The following is a 25128-nucleotide window of genomic DNA, read 5'->3' on the forward strand; positions in this document are numbered from 1 at the left end:
CTTCTCTTGTCTGATTCCTTTGGCTAGGACTTCCAGCATTATGTTGAATAGAAGTGGCGATAGAGGGCAACCTTCCCTGATTCCAGTTCTAAATGGAAATGTTTAAAATTTTTCCCCATTCCGTATGACATTGGCTGTGGGTTTGTTGTATATAGCTTTTATCATTTAGAGGTAAGTCCCATCTATGCCTATTTTGTTAAGTATTCTTATCATAAAAGGGTGCTGAATTTTGTTGAATGCCTTTTCTGCATCTATTGAAAGGATCATATGGTCTTTATTTTTACTTCTGTTTAGGTGGTGAATTACATTTATAGATTTGCATATGTTGAACCATCCCTGCATCTTTGGGATAAAGCCTACTTGGTCATGATGGATTATTTTTTGATAAACAGCTGAATTTGATTTGTTAGGATTATTGAGAATTTTTTCATCTGTATTTATAAGGGATATTGGCCTGTAGTTTTCTTTTTTTGTTGTATCCTTTCCTGGTTTGGAATCAGGGTGATGTTGGCTTCATAAAATGTGTTGGGAGGATTCCTTCCTATTGGATGATGTGGAATAATTTCTGCAGGATAGGCTCCCATTCTTCTTTGTAGGTCTAGTAGAATTCGAATGTGAAACCATCTGGTCTGGGTCTTTTTTAAGGAAGGATTTTTATTGCTGCTTCAATTTTGGTACTTGATATTGGTTTGTTCAGGAGTTCTATTTCTTCCTGACTGAGCCTAGGGAGGCAGTGTGTTTCTAAGAATTTGTCTATTCCCTCCACATTTTCAAGTTTATGTGCATAGATATTTTTATAGTATTCCGAAATGATATTTTGTATTTCTGTGGTATGTGTTGTAATGTCTCTGTTTTCATTCCTGATTGAGTTTATAAGAGTGCTTTCTTTTCTGCTTCTGATTAATCTAGCGAGAGATGTGTCAATTTTGTTTATCTTTTCAAATGACCAGCTTTTTGTTTCACTAATCTTTCATATAGTTCTTTTATTATCAATTTCATTTAGTTCTGGTATAATCTTGGTTATTTCTTTTCTTTTTGCTGGGTGTGGGATTGGTTTTCTCTTCTTTTTCCAGTTCTTCAAGTTGATTCATTAGATCATTGAGTTGTAATCTTTCTGCCTTTTGGATGTAGGCATTTAAGGCTATGAGCTTTCCTCTCAGGACTGCTGTAGCTTTGTCCCACAGATTTTGATAACTTGTGTCCTCTTTATCATTTAGTTCAAAGAATCTTTGATTTCCATATTTTTAAAATTTTTTTATATATTTATTACTATTTTTTTGTTTTTCTTTTTCAGAGAATAGGAGCACAAAGCTGTTAGTTGATTTCCATCTTAATTTCCTCCTTGACTCAATAATCGTTCAGCAGTAGGTTGTTTAGTTTCCATGACTTTGTGTAGAGATAAGTATTGTTGTTTGATTTGATTTCTAATTTTATTCCACTGTGGTCTGAGAAGATGCATGGTATAATTTCTGTTTTTTTAAATTTGCTGAGACATGTTTTGTGGGCTAGGATGTGGTCAATTTTAGACAATGTCCCATGAGCTGATGAGAAGAATGTATATTCAATGGTTTTTGGGTAGAAAATTCTGTAAATGTCTATTAGGCCCATTTCTTTTAGAGTTCTGTTTAAGTCCATTGTCTATTTGTTTATTTTTGGTTTGGAGGATCTGTCCAGTTCTGTTAGAGGGATGTTGAATTCCCCAGCTATTACAGTGCTGTTGTTTATTATTTTGTTTAGGTCAAGTAGGATTTGATTTATTAATCTGGGCACACCTGTTTTAGGTGTGTAAATATTTAGAATTGTTATGTCTTCTTGTTGAATTGTTCCCTTCGCCATTATATAATGACCATCTTTGTCTGACATTACTTTTGTTGATTTGAAGACTCAGTTATCTGATATGAGAACTGCTATACCAGCTTTCTTTTGATTTCTATTTGCATGGCATATTGTTTTCCATCCTTTCACTTTGAGTCTGAATGAGTCCTTGTAGTTTAGATGTGTTTTCTGAAGACAGCAGATCCTGGCTTGTGTATATTTATCTATTTGGCCAGCCCATGTCTCTTCAGTGGGCAGTTCAAGCCATTCACATTTATTGAAAGAATTGATAAGAGGGGTAGATTTCTGTTCTTCCTGTTGAGTAAGAACTTTGTTGCTTTGTTTCATGTCTTGAGGCAATGTAGTATCTGGCCTTTGACCTTTAGGTTTTGGATGATTTTACACTAGTGAGTGTCTATTGTACTGATCTCTGTGAAAGACAGTTGTGAGTACTTCCTGTAGGGCAGGTCTTGTTTTGACAAATTCCTTAAGTATTTGCTCTTCTGAGAAAAACTTTATTTCCCCCATATATGAAACTTAGTTTTGCGGAATGCAAAATTCTAGGCTGACCATTATTCTGTTTTAGAAGATTGAGAATAGAGCCCCAGTCCCTTCTAGCTTGTAAGGTCTCAGTTGAGAAGTCCGAAGTTAGTCTGATGGGTTTTCCTGTGTAAGTTACCTGCTGCTTTTACCTTACAGCTAGTAGGAGTGCCTCTGTCATGTTTCTCTTGGCCAGTCTGATGACCATGTGTCATGGTGTTTGCTTCTTTGTGAAGAATCTCCCAGGAGTCCTTTCAGCTTCTTGTACCTCAATATCTATATTTCTAGCAAGGCCAAGGATATTTTCCTCAATTGTTACCTCAAATAGATTATCCAACCCTTGTGTATTTTCTTCTTCCCCCTCAGAGATGTCTGTGATTCTGATCTTGGGTCTCTTTATATAATCCCATATTTCTTATAGGCTTTGCTCTTTTCTTTTTTTTCTCAGCTCTATCTCTGTAACTGACTTGTTGGATTGAAAGGCGTTTTCTTCAAGCTCTGAGATTCTTTCTTTTGCTTGATGTAACTTATTCTTAAAGCTTTACTCTGTGTTTTGTAATTCCTTGTAAAATGTAAAATTCCTTGAATGAATTTTTCATTTCCAGATGTTCTGTTTGATTTTTCTTTAATATTCTCAATTACTTTAATGAATTTTTCATTCATTTCCTTCATTCTTTTTGTGGTATCTTTCTGTGGGGTTTCCATCTCCTCTTGCACTTCTTTGAGCTTCCTTCCAATCCAATCCATGTTTAGAATTCTTCTTGATAACTTGTGTCCTCTTTATCATTTAGTTCAAAGAATCTTTGATTTCCATCCATGTTTAGAATTCTTCATCTGTCATTTCATTGTTCTGGTTTTGGTTGGTATCCATTGTTAGAGAGTTGGTGTTCCCTTTTGGGGGTGTCCTTTGGCTTTGATTCTTCATATTTATGGAGCTCTTTTGCTGATTCCTTCTTATCTAGAGTAGTTGTTTCTTCCTAGTTTTGGATTTTCTTTTGTTTAGATACTGATGTACCCAGTTTAATCTCTGATCTGGTAGGTGGTGCTTGTGGGTGAGAATTGACTACACCCTGTATGGTGGGTCAGTAAATGTGGTAAAAGTGGGTGCATATTGACCTCCTTTTCAGTAGGTAGCCCTTGCCAGGAGGAACAAGCTGCAGTGTTGTTTTTGGGTCCTGTGACCAGCTCTAGTTCCTTGGGAGAACACTCAAGTGCCCCAGGTGGTGGGTGGAGCCCTGGAATTTCCAGGTGTGTTCTTATTCTCTACCTTAGCAGTGATGGAAAGGGGAGTGATGGTGGACATGGCTGGGTTGGGTGAGCCTGCCCTCAAACTCCACAAATGCTTTTAGCAAGGGTCAAAGTTCTGTTCTGTGCCTCTAGGCAAAGCTTCTAGGGAGGGGATGAAGTGGCCCCATAGACAGTCTGCATGTGGATGTGGGGCTGTCTAAAACCCATAGTCTGGAGCAGAGCTCACTCCTTTGTACCCTTCCCTATTTCTCATTGTTTTTTGGGTTGGCCTCTGCCAGCAGGCAGGACTTCAAGCCAGCTGAGCTCCTCCAGGACTCTGATACAGGCTGAGAGGTTCCCTTCCCAGGATCTCAGCCTGAGCTGGTAGTGCTGTCCTCCAATGGTTTGAGGGATACCCTTTGAGCATACTGCAGCTAGGACCCACTCTGCACTCTCAGTCCTGATCTGCTCCTGCTGGGACCCCACACCGTTTGAGACTAATTCACAAATATCCCCTCTGTGCCCCCAGGAGATGCAATTGAGACCTTGGCATACAGGATCTGGCCTGCAGGTCCAAGATCTGGGCCGCAGAGATTAAACCCTGACCATGCCAGGGAGAGAGATACTGGTCCCAAGTCTCTCTCATGGGGTGCTATGGGTGATTCAGTGTCCCTCCACCTTGGGGTGTGTCCCACTCTGCTGTAGTTGCCAGAAAAGCAGCACCAGGGAGGGCCAGCAGGTAGGGAACTCACAGTCCTAGCACCCTTCAGTCTGCTGCAGGATCCCAAAAGAAAAGTTCTTAGACCCGTTTCCTTTGGAAGCCTCTGTGGGGTGGCTCAAATGTTTTTCTCAGCAGCTGAAGGTGGGGGAGGGCAAAGGGGTGAAGAAGAGTTTAGGTAGAGGAAAGTCCACCCTCTGGTCATTTCCAACCCTTTGTTTGGGAGGCAGTTCACTCAGAATGATAGGGCTCTGGAATCACGCAGATCATGCGGGATTCACTGGGCCCCTGTGGCTCCTATAGCCTGGGCTGGAGTTGGGAAATGTTTATGTGGGGATGAGCAAGACAGAACCTGAGGGGTTGAGGCCACATGGAGAGGGCAAAGCACCTGGTGGGTACAGAAGCAATATGACACCTGCCATCTAGTTCAGATCTGTGGGGCTGGAGGGACCTGGAGGAGGGGGTAAGAGCCTGATTCCTTGTTCACAAGAAGCTCTCTGCTCACTGGCAGCAGCAGTCTTGGGCTAGCTTCAGCAGAAAGTCTCTACAGCAGCTTGGGAGACCACCAACAATCTGATATGCAAGGGAGGGGGATGTTAGCCAGTCTACCTATCCCTCTCACTGGTCTCTGAGCCTCTCTGGGCTTAATCCCTGCTGATGACTTTCTCCTTTTAGTTCTGCTCTGCATCTTCTTCCTGTGGAGTCTCCTGTAGTTTCAGGCACCATTCTTTCAGACCCTCATCCAATCTATGTTTGTCTATTTGTTTTTTCTCTTTCATCTGAAATTTTTCCTTGCAGAGACACTCTGGCTCGTGGTGTCTTTGGTCCACCATCTTGAAGCTCTTCTTCTCATTATTCTTATATAAAAGTGTCTATAAATTTGTTGAAAATGTTCTGCTATGTACATAAAGAATGAATTCACTTGAAGACGACTTTTTAGAAATAATACTGACATCTATTAACTAACTTTTATGGGTTCAGATTCAGTTATTTGTCTCCCTTCACCTCACCTCCTCCCCCTCTTTGAGGTATTTATTGAACTTTTGTGGGGGATTCCTGTGTTTTAATAAAATGAAAAATATAAAAGTTAAGGTAGCCTTATGGGGAAGTAAATTTTCTAGGATTTTATTTAGAACATAAACTCCTGGAGGTCAAGGAATATTTTACTTGTGTGGCATTCTGGATAGTATGTAGAGCACAGTGAATGATCCTGAAATGAGGTCAGATTTCTAAAAATTTATTTGTTCTGTGAAAGTCATCTTGTCGGGTCTATATTCAGGCAGCTTGAAACAGTAACCATTATAAATTGACGGCATTTTTCAAAACACTTTCCAATATTCCTTTCTGAAGACTCATGTCTTGTTATTTGCTGCCACTTTTGGTTTTGTACCTTTTCCTTCAGCCATTAGACTCTGAATTGGACTGGGATTCCTGTGCTCAACTTTACTGTGTTACTGTGGCAAACAAATCGAGCAAAAGAGATTTGTTCTTCCCTGTTATAGCCCATTCTGCTAACTTAAATTGAGCAAAAGTGCCCACATCAATGACTCAAGAACTGTTCTTTCAGTATCACAAACCATAATGCTGAGGGGACTATTTCTAGGCAAGCATAAGGCTATGGTAACCAACAAGCATAAAACATCATTTTAGATTCAAATTCTTTCCCTGTAGCACCTTTCTCGATCACTGTTACTTAATAGTTGTCTGTACCATTAATTTGAGATTTTGGTGGAAGTTTAAAATAATTTCTGCCAACACCTGTGGATTTTAATTATGCTTAAAATTATTATTATTGTTAAGTTTTTTGGGGTTGTTTTCTTATTTTTTAGAGATGGGGTCTTACTCTGTTGCTGAGGCTGGAATGCAGTAGTCTAGTCATAGTGCACTGCAGCCTCCAACTCCTGGGCTCAAGTGATCCTCTTGCTGCAGCCTTCTGAGTGCCTTGTACAATAGGTACACATCACCACATCTGGCTAGTTAAAAAAAAATTTTGTAAAATGGGGTATTGCTATATTGCCCAGGCTGTTTTCAAACTCTTGGCTTCCAGTGATCCTCCTGCCTTGGGCTCCCAGAGTTCTAGGACTACTGGCATGAGCCACTGTGCCTGGCCCAAATTAATTTTATCAGTGGTTTGAATAATCATTTCCATTCTCAAAATGGCTCCTATAGCTTCTCAGTAGAGTGAGTCCACTTATTGTTGTTTTTGAGATTTTGGGAGATCTCCCTGTTATCCTATTTTACTTGTTCCCCTTTCCTTATTTCCTGTACTTAAGTGAATCTGCTATAAACTTCTCTGCACAAAGTTTATCATTAAATACTCCATATTTTCTTCCACTCTACCCTAGATGCTTGGATCAACCTCATTTCACACATTTGCCAATTTCTCTCTTAGCTCATTCTAAAGCATCTTTAAAACCCCTTTATATAGTAGCAGCATATTTTACATTAGTGTCAGGGGACAAGGGAACATCTGCTTTGTTAACTTTCTGCTTTCAGGGGGGTGGAATGTATATTTGTCTATCAATATGAATCTAAGTGGGTATGATTGGATGTACAGCCAAAACCCCTGGATAGCAGAATATTTAATATCAGGTTTTTCCCTCTGACATTTACTTCAAACCTTATCAAAGTAAAATAACGTTTAGAAATGACCTTGAAAAGTGATTAGTATGCAGCATTGTATGCTATTTATTTGTATGTTTGTTTATTAATGTATTATAGAGTGATGTGGATTATATAACCATAGAAGACTTCTAGAGGGCTAAAGATTGAGTCATATGTATGAATACATATTCTAAACTGTGGTTACAAGTTTCCTGGGGAAGTTTTTCAATATAAAAAATTTATGGACTAGACTGTCCAATAGTGAAACATGTGTTTTGGAAGTAGTTGATAAATGAAATCTCTGTATTAACTTATTCTTTATAAATATTAATACTCAAAATAGTAAGCATCATTGCTATTCAAACATACATTGATAGGATTTTTTTAAATTTTATTTTAGTGCATTATGGGGGTACAAGTGTTTAGGTTACATATATTGCCCATGCCCCCCTCTCCCCTCTAGTAGGAGCTTCAAGTGTGTCCATCCCCCAAACGTTGCACATCTTACTCATTGTGGTTGTATATACCCATCCCCTCCTTCCCCCTCCCACCCTCCCGACACCCGATAAATGTTACTCCTATATGTCCACTTAGGTGTTGATCTGTTAATACAAATTTGCTGGTGAGTACATGTGGTGCTGGTTTTTCCATTCTTGAGATACTTCACTTAGTAGAATGGGTTCCAGCTGTATCCAGGAATATACAAGAGGTGCTATATCACCATTGTTTCTTAAAGCTGAGTAGTATTCCATGGTATACATATACCACATTTTATTAATCCACTCATGAATTGATGGGCACTTGAGTTGTTTCCACAGCTTTGCAATTGTGAATTGTGCTTTTATAAACACATTCGAGGATTTTGAGTGCGCTTTTGAAGTAATTTGTACATATGTTCAACCTCTTTGAAATGATTTTGTAGTTTTGGATTTCAGTATTCCTGAATCAAAATTAAAGAGTTCACTTTGAAGTCTGTTTTAACTAAGATAAGTTTATCCAAAACAGTGATTTCTAGATTTGGGAGGGTAAAGCTTTCTTTCTTAGGGATCAGGAGAAGGGGCTTATTTGTATAATGAACAGGTTTTTAGCTGCCCAGTTTCTGCCTGGTTGAGGAAATGGGTAATAAAAATACTTTGATTCAACTTACAACAGCATTTACTGAATGCTTACTGTATATCACTGTTTTCTGTTGCTACTCAAAATTCTATGCTATATCATCTTTTGGGGCATACCATTATCAGACTTTACTAATGCTGACATTTCCAGGCCAGTTGTCCCCTGCTATCAGGCAAGGCTCCAGAAGGTCCACCCTTGTGCTTCCTGGCTCACCTGTTCCAGGCCAATGGGTCATGATCTGAATGCCATTGACCCTGGGATCCTGGTTTCTTCTTTATCTTGATAGTTTATTTCCTCACCTTCTCTCATAACTAGGAGTTGTAAGAGAAAGGAAAACTGGAAGAAGTTCTGTAGTTCAAACTATTCTCTGTTAAATATTTAATTTAATAAGGAAAGTTGTGTGCATATGGCTGGTTTCACAAGGCAGATGATCTTCCTGCTTCTTTTCTCTTTGTTATAGGGAAAAATTCACCCAAAGTGCATATGTCACTGAATTAATCTGAGGAAGTACCTTCCTCTTAGGAACTTTTCTCCCAATTTGTAAAAGTAATGCATGCCCATTGATGAAAACTTGAAAATTCTCTTAACCTAGAGATAACTAATATATGTATTTTATATATATTTAAAACATAATTGAAATATTATGTTATAGATATAGTTAAAGGTCTACTTTTCCAGTTAAAATGCTATGTTGAATACCCCTCATCTTGTTAAAATTCTTGGAAAATGCTTCTGAAAGCCATTCTTTCTTATGGTTATACTAAATGTCTTTTTTTAGTATTGGTATTTAATGTATACTTTTTCAACACTTAAAAATTATGTAAATTCAATTTAAATTTGGAAAGTATAAAAAGAGGAAAAAATTATCCAAAATTCCATTACTTAGAGATGATGACTATTACAATTTTGGTATGTTATATATTTATATCTATATATAATATGATAAGTTAACCTGTATATTAAATTATATCTAAATGGTATATATTTAAACTATAAATATGATTTCAAAATTAGAATTATTATTATTATTTATATTAATAAAGCTTTTGATATTTAAATTGTTAACATTAAAAATTGCATATATGGGGGGGTGGAGCAAGATGGCGGACGAATAACACCGTCAGACAGAGTGTCTCTGCAGAAAAGACAGATTCTAGCAGAAATTAGAGGAAAGAAGCAAGAAGACGAGCATACAGCGGACAAGAGCCAGAAGGAGGGGTACCTGAGACCCCAGGAGACTCCATGGGAGGAGGCTGCGGAGGAGAACTGGAGGCTGAGACCACCGGAGCAGCCCAGAGACCAGCGGCAAGGGTAGGTGGATTTGCTGTTTCCCCTCCCCTGCATTTGGGACTGCTGGTGGGCTCCCCAGCGGGTGGAGAGACCTGCGGACACCAGCCCAGAGACTGCCACCGCCAGCCAGCGGTGAGCCTGTAGCAGACGTGGCACCAGGTTCCCAACTTCCTCCAGGCACCTCTGTGTGCACAGACCCGAGCCGCGCGGCAGGCGCCATATTGCCTCCTCCTCCCCTCCGCCAACCCTACCCGCGGCTGCCCAGAGAGACAATACAGCCACCAGCTGGAGGCACCTCCAGGGAACGGGACCTTCCCTTTTGGGACCCTACAGCTGACTCAATGGGAACTCAGACTGTGAGCTCTCTACCCGCCCGCCCTCCCAGGTGCTGCTGGCACCGTGTTCCCAGGAAAACGGTGCCGACTCAGAGGCTGAGAGACATAGACCCAGCTTGGGCTCCCTGTGGGTGAATTGAGACCAGAAATCCTCTCCCTGGTGGGGATACAGTTTGAACTCTGGGACCCAGAGGTCGGACCTGCAGACCAGATTCCCTGCACCGAGGGCTAGCATTGCCGGGGGCACAGAAGAGTTATACGTGAACAGCCTACTGAGGTGTGTGTGCCTCCAGGGGCGGATCGGCATCCTAGAGGGAACCCTACTCCCAGGAGGAGGCCGTGCGCCCAACCCAGGTGGCGTTCCTGTGCAGGGAACCTCCCGGCTGACATCACAGTCTGGGGAGGCCTGGTGGCTTGTGGTCTGGCCTGCTGGCAGAGGCCCAGGAGTAGCTGCGGAATTGGGGAGGGTGGAAAGAAGCGAGGCCCGCTACACTGCAGGTCTCAGACAGCCCCACCCCCACACACAGACTTTCTGGCTGAGCGAGACCATTCCAGCCCCGCCCTGACAGTTTTCCCTGGAAGCAGAGAACAGAACTTTGACCCCTGCTAACGGCCTGAGGGCAGGCTTACCCAACCCAGCTCCACCCAGAACAAGAGCTGATAACAGGATACAAAATCAACAGCATAGGCCGGGCGTGGTGGCTCACGCCTGTAATCCTAGCACTTTGGGAGGCCGAGGCGGGCGGATTGCTCAAGGTCAGGAGTTCGAAACCAGCCAGAGTGAGACCCCGTCTCTACCAAAAATAGAAAGAAATTATTGACCAACTAAAAATATATATACAAAAAATTAGCTGGGCATGGTGGTGCATGCCTGTAGTCCCAGCTACTCGGGAGGCTGAGGCAGTAGGATCGCTGAGCCCCGGAGATAGAGGTTGCTGTGAGCCAGGCTGATGCCATGGCACTCACTCTAGCCTGGGCAACAGAGTGAGACTCTGTCTCAACAAAAAAAAAAAAAAAAAAAAAAAAAAATCAACAGCATAGCCTGTTCCTCCAAGCAAACGCCACCTACTGACAGGGACGGAATCTAGCACAGCCTTTCCACGGCACCCACTGACTCAATATACAGGGAGTGGTCCAATTTCACCCACAGACACCACCTAACGCCTCAGAAACTAAACAAGGTGTGTGAATACCCAAACAATAACTTAAGGAAAGAAACAACAATGGATCGACATGGGAAGAAATCAGCGAAAGAACTCAGGAAATATGAAGAACCAAATGGAAAACAGTCTTACAAAGAGGAGCACCAGCCCCCTAGAAACGGACACCAACCAAAATCAGGTAACCAATATGACAGAAGAGGAATTTCGTATGTGGATCATAAGACCACTCACCCAGCTGCAACAACAACTCAATAACCAACACAAAGAAACCACAAAAAGCCTCCAGGATATGGAAAAAGAAATAGACAGAATGAAGAAAAGTTTAACCGAACTCCTGGAAATGAAGAATCAATTCAAGGAACTACAAAATACAGTGGAAAGTCTCAAGAACAGGGTAGATCAAACAGAAGAAAGAATCTCAGAGCTTGAAGATAACACCCTCCAATTAAATAAATCAGTCACAGAAATAGAGCAGAGAAACAAGCGAAAAGAGCAAAGTCTACAAGAGCTGTGGGATTATGTGAAGAAACCTAATGTGAGGGTCATAGGGTTACCAGAAGGGGAAGAAGACAACACACAAGGGTTGGACAAGCTGTTTGAAGATATAATAGAGGAAAATTTCCCAGGCCTTGCTCAAAATCTGGATATACAAGTTCAAGAAGCTCAGAGGACCCCTGGGAGATTCAATGCAAACAGGAAGACGTCACGACATGCAGTCATCAGACTGACCGAAGTATCAACTAAAGAGGCCCTTCTAAGAGCTGTAAGACAAAAGAAGCAAGTAACATACTGGGAAAGCCAATTCGAATAACATCAGACTTCTTTAATGAGACTTTACAAGCATGGAGAGACTGGGGCCCCATTCTCACTCTTCTGAAACAAAACAATGCCCAGCCTAGAATATTATCCCCTGCAAAACTAAGCTTCGTATATGAAGGAGAAATAAAAACATTCTCGGACAAACAAAGGCTCAGAGAATTCACCAAGACAAGACCAGCCCTACAAGAAGTACTTAAAACAGCGTTACGCACGGAACATCATAATAATAACCCACGAATATAAAAACAACCAAAACCCAAAGATATTAAAGGCCAGATATTACAATGGCTCAAGACAGAAATCATAGCAACAACATCCAACCCAACAGAATGATCAGTAATCTACCTTACCTATCAGTTCTCTCAATAAATGTGAATGGCTTAAACTCTCTACTCAAGAGACATAGGCTGGCTGAATGGATAAGAAAATACAGGCCAAGTATATGCTGTCTTCATGAAAGACATCTAACCTGCAAGGATGCATATACACTAAAAATAAAAGGGTGGAGATCAATATTCCAAGCAAATAGAAGCCAAAAGAAGGCTGGTGTGGCAGTTCTAATTTCAGACAATTTAGTTTTTAAACCAACAAAAGTAGTGAAAGACAAAGAGGGTCATTATATAATGGTGAAGGGCACAGTCCAACAAGAAGAGATAACAATTTTAATTATATATGCACCCAACTTAGGTGCACCCAGATTCATAAAGCAAACCTTACTGGAGCTAAGCAAATGGATTAATAGCAACTCCATAATCACCAGAGATTACAACACCTCACTGACGGCACGAGACAGATCTTCTAAACAGAAAATTAATAAAGAAATAATGGACTTAAACAAAACTCTAGAACAATTGGGTCTGACAGACATCTATAGGATATTTTACCCAAAATCCACTGAATATACGTTCTTCTCATCAGCTCACGGGACATTCTCTAAGATTGACCATATCCTAGGACACAAAGTAAATCTCAAGAAATTTAAAAAAATAGAAATCATACCATGTACCTACTCAGATCACAGTGGAATAAAACTAGAAATCAACCCTCACAGAAACTCACATTTCTACACTAAAACGTGGAAATTAAAAAACCTCCTACTAAATGATTACTTCATAAGTGAAGAAATCAAGATGGAAATAAAAAAATTCTATGAAGAAAACGACAATGGAGAGACAAGTTATCACTCCTCTGGGAAACAGCTAAAGCAGTTCTGAGAGGAAAGTTTATCTCCATAAATGCCTATAACCAAAAGACAAGAAGATCACAAATAGACAATCTAATGAAATGACTCAAAGAGCTGGAAAAAGAAGAACAGACCAACCCCAAACTCAGCAGAAGAAATGAAATCAACAAGATCAAATCAGAACTAAACGAAATTGAAAACAGGGAAGCTATTCGGGAGATTAATAAAACAAAAAGTTGGTTCTTTGAAAAAATAAACAAAATTGACACACCATTGGCTAAGCTAATGTAAAGCAGAAAAGACAAATCTCTAATAAGCTCCATCAGGAATAAAAAAGGAGATATCACAACTGATCCCAAAGAGATACAAGATACAATTTATGAATACTACAAAAATCTTTATGCACACAACTAGAAAATGTGGAGGAAATGGACCAATTTCTAGAAACACACAGCCTCCTTAGGCTCAACCAGGAAGAAATAGATTCCCTGAGCAGACCAGTCTCAACAGCTTAAATAGAAACAGCAATTAAAAATCTCCCTAAAAAGAAAAGTCCCGGTCCAGATGGCTTCACGCCTGAATTTTACCATACTTACAAAGAAGAACTAGTACCTATCCTGCAGAAACTATTCCACAACATCGAGAAGAACGGAAACCTCCCTGACACCTTTTATGAAGCGAATATTACTCTGATACCAAATCCAGGAAAGGATGCAACAAAAAAAGAAAACTACAGACCAATATCCCTAATGAATATAGATGCAAAAATTTTCAACAAAATCTTAGCTAACCGAATCCAGACACTTATCAAAAAAATAATCCACCACGACCAAGTGGGCTTCATCCCAGGGATGCAGGGATGGTTCAACATACGTTAATCTATAAATGCAATTCACCACATAAACAGAAGCAAAAACAAAGACCATATGATTCTTTCAATAGATGCAGAAAAAGCTTTTGACAAAATTCAACACCCTTTCATGATAAGAACACTTAATAAAATAGGCATAGAAGGGACATACCTAAAAATGATACAAGCCATATATGACAGAGCCATAGCCAACATCATACGGAATGGGGAAAAATTGAAAGCATTCCCACTTAGAACTGGAACCAGACAAGGGTGCCCACTATCTCCACTTCTGTTCAACATAGTGCTGGAAGTCTTGGCTACAGCAATCAGACAGGAAAATGGAATCAAAGGTATCCAAATAGGGGCAGAAGAGATCAAACTTTCACTGTTTACTGATGATATGATATTGTATCTAGAAAACCCCAAAGATTCAACCAGGAAACTCCTGGAACTGATCAATGAATTTAGTAAAGTCTCAGGATACAAAATCAATACACAGAAATCAGAGGCATTCATATACGCCAACAACAATCTAATTGAGAACCAAATCAAAGACTCAATTCCCTTCACAATAGCAACAAAGAAATTAAAGTACCTAGGAATATACTTAACCAAGGAGGTAAAAGACCTCTACAGGGAGAACTATGAAACACTGAGGAAGGAAATAGCAGAGGATGTAAACAGATGGAAATGCACACCATGCTCGTGGATCGGTACACTCAGTATCATCAAAATGTCTATACTACCCAAACTGATCTACAGATTTAATGCAGTACCTATTAAAATCCCATCAGCATTCTTCACAGATATAGAAAAAATAATTTTACGCCTCGTATGGAACCAAAGAAGACCCTGAATATCAAGAGCAATTCTAGGCAACAAAAACAAAATGGGAGGCATTAATATGCCAGATATCAAACTATACTACAAAGCTGTAGTAATTAAATCAATATGGTATTGGCACAAGAATAGGAATATTGACCAGTGGAACAGATCTGAGAATCCTGATATAAAACCATCCTCATATAGCCATCTAATCTTTGACAAAGCAGACAAAAACATACGCTGGGGAAAAGAATCCCTTTTCAATAAATGGTGCTGGGAAAACTGGATAGCCACCTGCAGAATGCTAAAACAGGACCCACACCTTTCACCTCTCACAAAAACCAACTCACGGTGGATGAGAGTCTTAAACCTAAGTTATGAAACTATTAGAACTCTAGAGGAAAATGTTGGAAATACTCTCCTAGACATCGGCCTAGGCAAAGAGTTTATGAAGAAGTCCCCAAAGGCAATCACAGCAGCAAAAAAAATAAATAAATGGGACGTGATCAAACTACAAAGCTTCTGCACAGCCAAAGAAATAGTCATGAAAGTAAACAGACCACCTACAGAATGGGAGAAAATTTTTGCATCCTATGCATCCAATAAGGGACTGATAACTAGAATATACTTAGAACTCACGAAAATCAGGAAGAAAAAAATCAAATAACGCCATTAAAAAGTGGGCAAAGGACTTGAATAGAAACTTTTCTAAAGAAGACAGAAGAATGGCCAACAAACATATGAAAAAATGCTCAACATCTCTAATCATCAGGGAAATGCAAATCAAAACCACAATGAGATATCACTTAACCCCAGTGAGAATGGCCTTTATCAAAAAATCTCCAAACAATAAATGCTGGCATGGTTACGGAGAGAGAGGAACACTCTTACACTGCTGGTGGGACTGCAAACTAGTTCAACCTCTGTGGAAAGCAATATGGAGATACCTTAAAGCGATACAAGTGAATCTACCGTTTGATCCAGCAATCCCATTGCTGGGCATCTACCCAAAAGATCCAATGACACTCTACAAAAAAGACACCTGCACTCGAATGTTTATAGCAGCACAATTCATAATTGCAAGGCTGTGGAAACAGCCCAAGTGCCCATCAATCCAAGAATGGATTAATAAAATGTGGTATATGTATACCATGGAGTACTATTCAGCTCTAAGAAACAATGGTGATATAGCACATCTTATATTTTCCTAGTTAGAGCTGGAACCCATACTACTAAGTGAAGTATCCCAAGAATGGAAAAACAAGCACCAGATATATTCTCCAGCAAACTGGTATTAACTGAGTAGCACCTAAGTGGACACATAGGTACTACAGTAATAGGGTATTGGGCAGGTGGGAGGGGGTAGGGGGGCGGGTATATACATACATAATGAGTGAGATGTGCACCATTTGGGGGATGGTCATTATGGAGACTCAGACTTTTGGGGGGAGAGGGGGAAATGGGGATTTATTGAAACTTTAAAATCTGTACCCCCATAATATGCTGAAATAAAAAAAAATTGCATATATTGAATCTTAAAGAGTTTTTTTACTTTCTTAGGTGTTTTAAATTTATAAAAGTAATAAATGTTTAACTTAATTAGTTAAATAATCAGAGGTAAATAAGGAAAAGATAATCATTTCTTTTCTTGGCCTCCTCAGTTTCTATCCCTAAAAACTAACCAGTATTTGAAGTTTATACTTCCATACTATTTTAAGTGCCTTATACATTATACTTACATATAAAGATTTAAAAAATAGTTCTTAGTGAAAAAAGAGATTCAAATATAATCAGTATTCTGTAATCTGTTTTTCTCCCCACATATATGTCGTAGACATCTCTAGGTCAATGCATGTGATCTAACTCATTCTTTTTAATTATTTGCATTATAGTCTATAATATTAAATATATCATAATTTATTTAACTTTCCCTATGAATATATACTACTATGTTACACATACATTAATATACATTCAAACTATATTCACACATTCATTATTGTAGAGTAGATTTCTCAAAGTGGGATGTCTGAGTCGAAAGGTATATATATATTTTTCAATTTTATAAAATCAGATTTATTGAGGTATAATTTACATGCAGAAAAACTGTATATTTTGATAAATGTATATACTATATAGTCATGTAACCACCACCACTGTCAAGATATAGAAGATTTGTTATCCTAAAAAGTTCTCTTGTCTCTCTTTGCAATTTCCTCTTCCCAGTCTTATTCCTTAGCTGCCTCTGAACTGTTATCTGTCCTTAAATGTCATATATAGACTGTCTCCAACTTAATAATGGTTTGACTTATGATTTTTCAACTTTGCAACGGTTACATTTAGTAGAAACCATACTTTAAATACCTATACAACCATTCCGTGTTTTGCTTCCAGTACAGTGTTCGATAAATTACTTGAGATATTCAGCACTTTATTATTAATATAGTAGTAAATAATAGGCTTTGTGTTCAATGATACTGCCCAACTATAGGCTAAGTGTTCTGAGCACATTTAAAGTAGGCTAGGCTAAGCTACGATGTTCAATAAGTTAGGTGTATTAAATGCAATTTTGACTTATAGTATTTTCAACTTACGATGGGTTTATTGGGATATAACCCCATTGCAAGTCTAGGAGCATCTGTAACTAGAATAATAAAGTGATTGTGTGTATCTGGTTTCTTTCACTTACTGTAATGTTTTTAGAGATTCATTCATCTTGTTGCATATATCACTGTTTCATCCCTTTTATTGCTGAATAATATTTAACTATATGGATATTCTACAATTTGTTTATTCCTTCCTCAGTTTATGGATATTGGGGTTGTTTCTAGTTTTTAGTAATTATGAATAAAGCTGCTAAAACATTTGTTCGCAGATCCTTATATTGCCATATATTTTCATTTCCCTTGGGTAGATTCTATGAGTGGGATTGCTTGGTTTTATGCTGTCTATTTAACTTTATAAAAAACTCTCATACTGTTTTCCAAAGTGGCTGTACCATTTTGCATTCCCAAATGCAAAATGTGAGGTTTTCAGTTCCTCTACATCCTTCCTAGCACTCGGTATTGTGTCTTTTAAATTTTAGCTATTTTTGAGTGTGTATAGTGGTATGTCTTGTGTTTTTAATTTGCATTTTTCTATGACTAATGACATCGAGCATCTCTTCATGTGCTTATTTGCCATCTGTATATCTTCTTTAGTGAAATGTTTGTTCAAGACTTTTGCCCATTTCAAAGAATGAGTTTTGCTTTCTTATTATTGAGTTTTGAGAGTTCTATATATGCTCTGGGATACAAGTTCTTTGTCAGATATATGAATTGCAAATATTTTTTCCCAGTATGTAACTTGTTTTATTATTTTCTTAATAATTTCTTTCAAAAGAGCAGACACTTTTAATTTTGATAAAGTCCAATTTATGAATTTTTTCTTTTATAGTTTGCATTTTAAATTTTAATGCATCTTGCCAGACAGTTTTCAGAAAAGATGATAGCAGTTCCCATTCTCACTAGTGGTGTATTAGAGCAGTTATTTCCCACATTCTCACTAGCACTGGATATTGGTGTTCTTTTTAACCATTTTCAGTCCAGCAGATGAAAAACATCTCATTCTTGCAGTTTTCTGACTATAGCCAGGATGCATATATTTTCACAAGTTTATTAGTGATTTGTATTTCCTTTTTGGCAAATTACCTATTCAAATTATTTGCCCTTTTTATTGAGTGTTGATCTTTTTACCAGTTTGTAATTGCTCTTTGTGAATTAAGAATATTAATCCTTTGTCATATGTATCGCAAACAATTTTTCTCTCTGGATATCATTTATATTTTGGCTCAGTTTTTAACGTAGAACTTTAATCTTTTACTGTGATTGGAATTTATGTTTATATATAGTATGATGTAAGTATATAACATTGTTTTCTTACAAATGACTAGCTGGCGGTCGTGTTTCGGCGGTGCCTGTGTTTGGGAGGCTTGTGCCCGTAGCTTGCGAATGCGTCGCTCTCTGATAAAGGCGCATAGGCTGGGATGATACAAGCTCCGGGTGGAAGCAGGGGAGCCGAGCCCGAACCCTGGCCAGTACAGTGGTAGCAGTTGGACGGACGATTGCTGCTGCAGGATTTGTGGGCCGTTGTGTTTTGCAAGTCATGAAGCATGTGGAGCCTCAAGTAAAACCAGTTTTTCAAAGTCTACCATAATCTGCCTTCAGTGGTGGCTATTACAGACGTGGGTTTGAACCCAAAATGACAAAACCGGAAGCAGCGTTAATACTAGGTGTAAGCCCTACTGCCAATAAAGGAAAAATAAGAGATGCTCATCGACGAATTATGCTCTTAAATCACCCAAAGGAGGATCTCCTTATATAGCAGCCAAAATCAATGAAGCTAAAGATTTACTAGAAGGTCAAGCTAAAAAATGAAGTAAATGTATGATGAATTTTAAGTTTATATTAGTTTATGTATATGAATACCAACTTTTTATAATAAAATACCTCAGAGCTACAAAAAAACCCAAGCAAACAACAAACAAAAAAAACCCCCAAATGACTAGCTGGTTTTGCCTACACCGTTTTAAAAACATTCTTTTGCCACTGAATTGAAATACCATATATTATACTCCCGCATACATTTGTACCTATTACTGAACTGTTTTTTATAATTTTTCTGTTCTTTCTTTCTTTGCCAATGCTATGTACTCCCTCATTTTTCTTTTTAAAGGTTTTCTTGGCTATTCTCGTAAACTTTTTAAAATGAACTTTTCACTTTCTCCAGTTCAAGAAAATTTATCACTGGATTCTGCTTAGAATTACATTCAGTTTATAGCCTAATTTGGGAAGGATTGATATTTTTTGATTTGTCTTCCACTTAAGAACATAGCATATCTCTCCGTTTGTTCAGTTCTTGTTTTATATTACTGTGTAATATTTTATAATTTTCTTCCTATACCTTTCTTATTAAACTGATTTTTAAATATTTTATAGTTTCATTGATGTTGAGAGTAGATTTCTTTCTCCTTATAACTTTTTCCTAGTATGGAAAAAGAAGAGAGAGAAGATATTGATTTTAATTATTTTAAATTATTTGATCATTTTAATTATTTTTAGCTTATATTCATTCCCTTTACCAAATTTTCTTATTAATTCTAATAGCTTATCAGTAGCTATTGTGTTTTATAGGCGCAAAGTCCTATCAAAGATAAATGTAGATTTTCTCTTTTCTAAATTTTTACCAATTATTTTCCTTTTAATTTCTCAAAACCCCAAATATTGCTTTGGGGGTTTTTTTCTCACTGAAAAATAGCGGTGAGAGCTGCTTTTCACATGATTTTAATGCAAATGACTTCACTATTTTATGTGCATAAACATCTGAATATTTTCCCACTAAAACCAATATATTTAAGTTAAAATAAGTTGATATATTTAAAAATAGGATGACTTCTGTTGTTATTTCTGATGATAATAGAGATAAAAACATTTTGACTAATGATCTTCCATACATGTCTTGATCCATACTCACAAACTTGAATCATAAACATAGAAATACATACATGGATATAATTTTATATAATTCAAGTAAATGTCTATTATTTTGTTACTATCTGTTAAAATTTTGTTGACATCTTTCTGTATGAATGAATATAGGTTCATATTATTTTTGATGACTACGTTAGAATTACATTATATGAATATATCGTAATTAATTTATCTTCTGTTGATAGATACCATGGTTGTCTCTAATTTTTCATAATTATAAACAATGTTGTGAACGTCATTACAAGTGTATCTTTGCACAATTCCTAGAAATATGATTGCTGTGTCAAAGGAATGCATATTTAAAATTTTAATAAATTTAACAAATACACTTTCATAAATGTCATACCAGTTTATATTTAATACTTATACCAACAATGCATTAGAGAGCTCATTTATCTTATCACTTGTTAAAGATGATTATTATGTATTTTTTATCTATGTCAGTGTAATAGACAATAATTGATATAGCATTGTTGTTTTTAATTATATTTCATCATTTACTAGTGAGATTAACTGTCTTTTTACATTCATTGTTATTTTTATTTCTTCTGTGAATTATCTGTTTCTTTAGCCCACTTTTTATTGGGATATTGGCTAGTCTTATTGAATTATAAGATCTCTTTATATGTTAAAGGTAGTAATTTTTTTGCAATATGTTGCAAAAATGTATTCTCAGGCTTTTAAAATTTGTTTTTGTCATATGTATTGCTTAATAGTCTTTCTATTTTGTTTTTCTTTTGTCTCTCTTTCTCCTCCTGTGCTCACCCCTGACAGGTTAGCAGTTTGAGGATTATCTCTATCCTGTCCTTGGTGTTCTCAGTCCAGAATCAGGTTTTACAGTGGTGTTTGGGGGCTCTTGCTCTGTGGTGATATTTGGGGGTGTTATACATTCAGTCCTTGAGCCACATGACCTGCCTGTATTCTAGGTGGCAGGGCTAACCATTTATCTTCTTTTCCTGCATCTTTTTTCTCCTCTTCTCCCTGCCAATTCCCAGCAACTGCTGCTTCTGGCAGGAGGCCAACAGTACTTTTCAAATTTTTCTAATTCATTTATCAATTCAAGGAGTCTCTTGGTTGAATCCTTGAGGTTTTCTAGGTATAATATCATGCCATCAGCAAAGAGTGAGAGTTTGATCTCTCCTGCTCCCATTTGGACGCCCTTAATTCCACTCTTTTGTCTGATTGCTATAGCAAGGACTTCCAGCACTATGTTGAATACAAGTGGAGATAGTGGGTAACCTTGTCTTGTTCCAGTTCTAAGTGGGAGTGCTTTCAGTTTTTCCCCATTCAGTATGATATTGGCTGTGGGTTTGTCATATATGGCTTGTATTATTTTTTGGTAAGCCCCGTCTATGCCTATTTTGTTGAGCGTTTTTATCATAAACGGGTGTTGAATTTTGTCAAATTCTTTTTCTGCATCTATTGAGAGGATCATATGGTCTTTGTTTTTGCTTCTATTTATATGGTGAATTACATTTATTGATTTGCGTATGTTGAACCATCCCTGCATCCCTGGGATGAAGCTCACTTGGTTGTGATGGATTATTTTCTTGGCAAGCACCTGGATTCTATTGGCTAGGATTTCGTTGAGAATTTTGGCATCTATATTCATAAGGGATATTGGTAAATGGTTTTCTTTTTTTTGTGGCATCCTTTCCTGGTTTCAGTATCAGGGTTATGTTCGCTTGGGGAGGATTCCATCTTTCTCGATGTTGTGGAATAATTTCTGCAGGATAGGCACCAGTTCTTCCTTGTAGGTGTGGTAAAATTTGTATTTGAAACCATCTGATCCAGGACTTTTCTTTTTAGGAAGGTTTTTTTATTGCTGTTTCAATTTCAGTTCTTGATATTGGTCTGTTCAAGAATTCTATTTCTTCCTGGTTGAGCCTAGGGAGGCTGTGTGTTTCTAAGAAATTGTCCATTTCCTCCACATTTTCCAGTTTGTGTGCATAGAGGTTTTTGTAGTATTCATGAATTATATCTTGTATCTCCATGGGATCCATTGTAATTTCTCCCTTATTGTTCCTGATGGAGCTTATTAGAGATTTTTCTTTTCTGCTTTTCGTTAGTCTAGCCAAAGGTATGTCAATTTTGGTAAAGTCTCAGGATACAAAATCAATACACAGAAATCAGAGGCATTCATATATGCCAACAATGGTAAAAGTGAGAACCAAATTAAAGACACAATTCCCTTCAAAATAGCAACAAAGAAAATAAAGTACCTTGGAATATATTTAAGGAGGTAAAAGACCACTACAGGGAGAACTATGAAACACTGAAGAAGGAAATAGCAGAGGAGATAAATAGGTGGAAGAATATACCATGCTCATGGGTAGGCAGAATCATTGTTAAAATGTCTATAGTACCCAAAGTGACCTACACAGTCAATACAATCCCTATCAAAATGCCGTCATCATTTTTCACAGATATAGAAAAAATAATTTTATGCTTTGTATGGAACCAGAGAAGACCCCGTATAGCAAAATCAATCCTAGGCGATAAAAACAAAATAGAAGGTATCAATTTACCAGACTTCAAACTATACTACAAAGCTATTGTAATTAAAACAGCTTGGGACTGGCACAAGAACAGGGACATTGACAAGTGGAACAGTTCAGAGAACCCAGACATAAAACCATCCTCATATAGCCAACTAATCTTTGACAAAGCAGACAAAAACATACACTGGGGAAAAGAATCATTATTCAATAAATGGTGCTGGGAAAACTGGATAGCCACATGTAGAAGACTGAAACAAGACCACACCTTTCACCTCTCACAAAAATCAACTCACGCTGGGTAACAGACTTGAACCTTAGGTGTGAATCTATTAGAATTCTAGAGGAAAATGTTGGAAACACTCTTCTAGACATTGGCCTAGGCAAAGAATTTATGAAGAAGACCCCAAATGCAATCACAACAGCAACAAAAATAAACAAAAGGGACCTGATCAAATTAAAAAGCTTCTATACAGTCAAAGAAACTGTTAAGAGAGCAAACAGACAACCTACAGAATGGGAGAAAATTTTCACAAGCTACACATTCGATAAAGGGCTAATATCTAAAATCTATTTAAAACTCAAGAAAATCAGCCAAAAAAAAATCAAACAACCCCATCAAAAAATGGGTAAAGGACATGAACAGAAACTTTTTAAAAGAAGACAGAATAATGGCCAACAAACATATGAAAAAATGCTCAACATCTCTAATCATCAGGGAAATGCAAATCAAAACCACAATGAGATATCACTTAACTCCAGTGAGAATGGCCTTTATCAAAAAGTCCCCAAACAATAAATGCTGGTGTGGATGCGGAGACAGAGGAACCCTCCTACACTGCTGATGGGACTCAAACTAGTTCAACCTCTGTGAAAAGTAATATGGAGATACATCAAAGTGATACAAGTAGTTCTAACATTTGATCCAGAAATTCCACTACTGGGCATCTACCCAAAAGATCAAAAGTCACTTTATGAAAAAGACACCTGCACTCTAATGTTTATAGCAGCACAATTCACAATTGCAAAGCTGTGGAAACAACCCAAGTGCCCATCAATTCATGAGTGGATTAATAAAATGTGGTATATGTATACCATGGAGTACTACTCAGCTTTAAGAAACAATGGTGATATAGCACCTCTTGTATATTCCTGGATACAGCTGGAACCCATTCTACTAAGCGAAGTATCTCAAGAATGGCAAAACCAGCACCACATGTACTCACCAGCAAATTGGTATTAACAGATCAACACCTAAGTGGACATACAGGAATAACATTTATTGGGTGTCAGGCAGCTGGGAGGGGGGAGGAGGGGATGGGTATATACAACCACAATGAGTAAGATGTGCAATGTTTGGGGGATGGACACGCTTGAAACTCTTACTTGACGGGGAGAAGGGTCATGGGCAATATATGTAACCTTAACACTTGTACCCCTATAATATGCTAAAATAAAAAAAAAATAAACTATACCCAATTGAAAAAAATATTTTTTCTAGTCAGTGAGTCTGGCTTTGGTCCTTCATCTCTCATGGGGCACTTTTTATTGCATTATTTCTTATTGGTCCAACTACTGGATGTCACTATGGCAGTGATGAGGTTGGCAGGTTTGGAGCAGGCCTTACTTTAGATACAGCAGTCAGAGGAGGACTCTCTTAGCTGAGACTTTCCAGCTGTGTAATCATTAGTGTTACAAGCCTTAGCATCCCCATAATTAATAGGTGGGTAGTAATATTTGCATTATTTTTGTCTTGGGTTATTTTGGGGAATCATTATCTTAGAGGATGTCAGAACTGGAGGAATAATGTTCTATTTTTGTATTTGAATAATAAGAATGAGTGTAAACATACTTCATGATGGTAAATCTGCTTCATCTCTTTAACCATAAATGAATCATAGTGGTCCCTTGGGACAGACATGTGCAAGTGGATGGACAGCTTTAATTCCATATAGCATATTGATTCACTTTGTGAGTTTTGGAATTAGACTATCTGAGTTTGAATCTAGATCAGCCACTTACTAGCCCTGTTGTCTTGGGCAAGACAAGCTTATCCTCTGTTTAGCTTTAATTTTCTAAAATACTACTTGCATCATTACCTACGGAGAGAATTGTTTGAGGATTAAGTGATGTTATAGACATAATGCATTTGGCACATTACCTGGCATATAGTAAGTATTCAATAAATGTTAGAGTTTATTATTATGGTAAATCTTTTATGCCTCCAAATGTGAATATTACCCTTTGGTAGCTCAGTTTCTCTTCTGGTACTAAAATTTTTCTGTTTTTAAAACCTCAGTTGACACAGTATATTAAAGTAGAACCAATTAGAAACATTTTGAGCTCTCCTGTTAAGTTGTGATAACTTCATGACAAATCTCCCACAGGTCTGAACCTTGGATTTCTCAGTTATCTAGGATGTGTGTTAGGATTAGTGAAATAAAACACACAGAATTACTCAGTTCCCTAGAAAATAAAGGTCTGAAAATGTATCTTGGAAAGCATTGTTCATAATCTTTTGGCCAAGAAATTTGAGTTCTTTAAAGGCATGATACTAACAAGAGGAATATTAGTTGGTTTTAGAATTCTTCCTGATTACCCTAAAATGAAGCTG

At 37.7% G+C, this 25128-nt stretch overlaps 1 long non-coding RNA gene and 1 pseudogene across 1 annotated transcript in view; both read left to right on the plus strand.

Annotated features, from left to right (window-relative positions):
* The window catches only part of LOC142875495 (uncharacterized), a 178152-nt gene that overhangs the window by 69477 nt on the left and 83547 nt on the right, over positions 1-25128 (plus strand). The window lies entirely within an intron of this gene.
* On the plus strand, positions 18542-18987 carry LOC105873307 (mitochondrial import inner membrane translocase subunit TIM14 pseudogene; annotated as a pseudogene).

This window comes from Microcebus murinus, chromosome 14 (genome assembly GCF_040939455.1).
Source record: "Microcebus murinus isolate Inina chromosome 14, M.murinus_Inina_mat1.0, whole genome shotgun sequence".
Lineage (NCBI taxonomy): Eukaryota > Metazoa > Chordata > Mammalia > Primates > Cheirogaleidae > Microcebus > Microcebus murinus.